The sequence below is a fragment of the Epinephelus moara genome, chromosome 24, assembly GCF_006386435.1.
Source record: "Epinephelus moara isolate mb chromosome 24, YSFRI_EMoa_1.0, whole genome shotgun sequence".
NCBI lineage: Eukaryota > Metazoa > Chordata > Actinopteri > Perciformes > Serranidae > Epinephelus > Epinephelus moara.
In genome coordinates, this window is record NC_065529.1 from 38331512 (window position 1) to 38335836 (window position 4325).

Here is a 4325-nt window from a genome sequence, read left to right on the forward strand (position 1 = left end):
TACATCTTACCCTGCGATGCGCGATGTGGGCAGCGGGTCCAGCCACACGCTGCTACTGCTGCCAAGAAGCCCCGCCCATTGGAAAGAGTGTGGGATATACCACTACTAGGAATGGGAGGGGGGGACTAAATCTTTTAAGATTTAAATAGCACATTATTGCGCGATTATAATGAGCTTATATTGTGCTTTCAATAAATACTACTGCATTGTTCAAAAATTATTAATTGTGTCTCACATTATTCTAGGGGGGGACAGCTTTACTGAAGGGGGAGTCATGTCCCCCCTGTCCCCCCCGGGATTTCCGCCCCTGGTAAAAAGTCTCCCCTTTGAAAAAATAACTACCATAAAGGGGAGATTCTCCGTCCAGTTGCAGTTTTTTTCAATATCGTAGCTAAGCAAATGTGCACGGTGTTATATCCGTCAACTTCTATATCACAGTATACCTTAAAACTGGTATATTGCTGCGACCCTAGCCCCAATACATGGGGTACAGACGTGTCACATAGGAGGGGCGGGGAAGGGTTCTTTATCTGCTACACAGACTCCATCTCTGCAGTGTGTGGTTGCTGCCAGCTTCACTGTGTGTGTGTATAGTGAGTTTTGCCAAGTGATAATGCAGTTGTTTATGGAGGGTTTGGAGACGTATGTGATATTAACTGGTGATGAATTATTAAACTGGATCATTTTAACAACAGGATGCATCGATTTGATTGTTTTATTTTAATGTGAAATGTAAAAACACACACAACTTTGCTCTTCTGTGCCACACTGTTTTCCGATACAGTGATAATGGTGGCAGGCAAGCTGCAGCTGACGTGTCACGCCGCACCTGTGTCCCATGTATTTTGGCTGACTGTATTTTGGTGACTGTCCTGGTCATAGGTTTCACGTCCTCCACAGTTCTCTCTTCAACTGTAGAATTATCATATCTAATAAACAAAATCTTTTCAGATGAAGGTCGCTGAAGTAAAATCTTATCAAATGAGGCTCCATGACCTCATAAGTATCATTTTAAGGGTCCTTAACACACAAAAGGTTGAGAACCACTGCTTTATGAGATATCAAATTGCTTGTTTTGTAATTTCATAACCTTCAGTTCACTATGACATGAGACAAAGACAAGCAGTAAATCATCACAGAGTAAAAGCTGGAATAAGGAATTATTTGGCTTTTTGCTTGAAAAATGACTTTATTAATTTAATTAAATTATCATCGAATTAAATATGATTTGATTTTTCTGTCAATCGACTTATCATTTCAACTTTAGATGTTACCATACTGTGTATAGGGCGGTATCGCTCCCCTTAATATCAACAGACATTTCTGTGTGGCTGCTTTATCCATGAAAAGTCAAAACTTTTTCAGAAATTTTACTTTTATCACATTATATATATATATATATATATATATATATATATATATATAATGCTGCAAAATAAAACTACAAATAGTTTTATAGATGATTTTAGCCATATTGTCCATTACAATGAAATAATTGATCATGTGATATAACATTCAATTAACAGTGATTAAGGTGACATAACAATTGTTGCAGTGTGATTCACGTTAAAGCTTTTAATCATGTAATTGAACCTGAAACAATTAGGTGATTAATCAATTAGATAATCAATAGAATTATTTTTTTAAGCAAAAAATGTGAAAATATTGCTGCTTCCAGCCTCTCAAATGTGAATATTAGGTGATTTTCATTAGGTGTTTTTTTCATTGTCAGCTGAGTATCTTTGGGTTTTAGACTGTTGGTCAGAAAAAATAAGACATTTTAAGACGTCACTATGAGCTCTGGGAACTTGTGATGGCAATTTTTTGTTACTCTTGATGACATTCTTTACAGCTTGTGATAAACTAATTAATCAATGGTGAAAGAAATTATTAGTTGTTCAGAAACTTGTAAGAAAATATTTTATATACTTCAATTCCAAATACAAATATTTGATTAAAATTGTCTAATTTATTCAATCCAAAGTGAAATAAATTGTCCGATCAAACCAACACAGTAATCAATAACTATCTATAACTAGTTTTTCTGATTGAGTGTATCAGAGATTGATGGCCTTACCTTCCTGCGTTGATGCTGTGGATGCAGACTGACACAAAGAGATGGAGAAAAGAACACACCAGAATATTTATCTCTTGCTCCCCTTTGTCCCTCCTCTCTATCACAAGGAGACTTAAATAGAAACACACACACACACACACACACACACACACACTGTGCGAGGGGGTGGTCTCAGGATAACAGTGATTGTGATGCTCATGTTGTGTTGACAGTTCACTGCTCTCTGCTTCTTTATAATAATGTGTGTGAACTTCTCTGCGGGCCAGGACGGGATAAACAACTCTGACTTCAGTCAGTTGATAATCTGTTTTCCTCTCTTACATGTGTGAACTATTTAAAGCTCTACGTGGGATCTTCTCTGCTCTTGCACACCACCTTTGTTCATCCTAACAGACAGCTGCTGTGTATACAGAAAGATACACTTTTGTCTCCTCATATTGAAGCAACCTTCAAGCAGCCAGAGCCAAACAGTTTGTTTACTGTAGACGACTTTCTCAGATGTTCTTTGGCTACTGAGAGTGATGTTTGGAGACGTGCCCTGTCCTCCCCCGTGAGACTGCGGGGCCCCCTCGGTCTGATTAGGATAATAGCTGCAGACAATGCTAAGCCGTGGTTTTAAGACAGGAATGCAGTTTCCAGTATACATTTGTGCGAAGGCCTATCAACTAAACATAGACAAATTGCAGCACCATGTGATGCTGCCACTCTTTGATTCTGGGTCCACTGTATGTGTGTGAACGCTTTGTGTTCTGAGTTTGTGTGTGCGGAGCAAAATGTGAACAAAGATGAGTGTGTCTTGTCTAAGTGCTCCGTTCACTCAAGGATAACAAGTGCTTAGGTTAATCCACAGAATCACTTGTGTCTGGTTTGTGTTTGTGTTACAGATTTAATTGTCCTCAGCTCAGACATCAGTGGCACAAACTCAGACGTCCAGCTTGAAAGTCCGTCACATGCATAGTGACTCTTCTTAGTGACACAGCAGATTTGAAGGTGAACGTCAGATGGAGAGACTGATGTTGCCATCCATAGAGCCACACTGATAGTGAGGCTTGGCAATGTGAAGATATTATATTGTTGTCAAGATATGGGACTACATATCGTCCTAGATTTTGGACATCATTGTATCATGATATGGCACAAATGGTGTTATTTCCCTCGTTTTAAAGGCAGCATAACAGTAAAGTGATGTAAATGTGTCAACTTATTAGACTTTTCTATTTGTTTTAATGCTTGCCTTAACACATGTAGTTCTTATATCCATATTATTGATGATTATTGATCAAAAATGTCATTGTGATAATATTTTCTGAAAAAAAACAAAAACAAAAAAACAACAACCCAGCAATCATCCCCACAACTTTGTCGCATCAGAGAGAACATTTGGTCGAGTTTGTCTCGCAATGCCAGCATTGATGAAGTGATTCTGAGGAGATTGAAAGCTATGAAGATAAATATATTGAGATATAGCCTAAAAATATTGTGATATAATTTTCAGGACATAACGCCCAGCCCTAACTGATAGCATGACTGAAAATGTAAAGCTGTGGATTCTTGCTGCTTTTATTTGTTAAAGGGCAGGTCAATTTTTTTGAGGTTTCTGATATCATTCTGTAGCTTTCCAGTACTGTTCTTTATGTATCCATACATTCAATTTTGGCCAAAGTATGTGTGCGTTTAGCATTAAAATGCTATTTTTCCTTGCCCCTCTAAAAACATTTTACACTTGACTTGACGTAAGTTTCTGCATCATGATGATGATGCTACTCCTCCTAATGTGCCTCTTCGTGACTGAGCCAAGCTGTCATTGAGAACTGTGTGAAATTGATTTTCTCAATTAGCTATGTAGCATGGGAGCTAAGCAGCGTACTGCTCTGGACGCCACGTCAGTTTGGCTCCTGAAGACAATAACAGAAACTAACGAACCGATTGAGGCAGCGGTAGATCAGCAACTCCCGTGTTCTGTGAGGTGAAATTAGTGTTTTGTCAAAGGAGTCTGATGGCTGTGAAGAGAGTGATGTAACGGCTTCAGTTCCTTGTCGATAAGAGCTATCTGACGGCAAGGTAAAGCGGTGAGAATATTACACTAACCCATAAGTACCTCATACCACTTAAAAAAATCTGAACTACCCCTTATCGTTATTATTTTTTCTCATTTTTGTCTCAAATATCCTGCAACATAATGGTTCAAAACAAACTTTCACATGTAGGGTTGCAGCGATATACCGGTTACAATGTATACCGTGATATA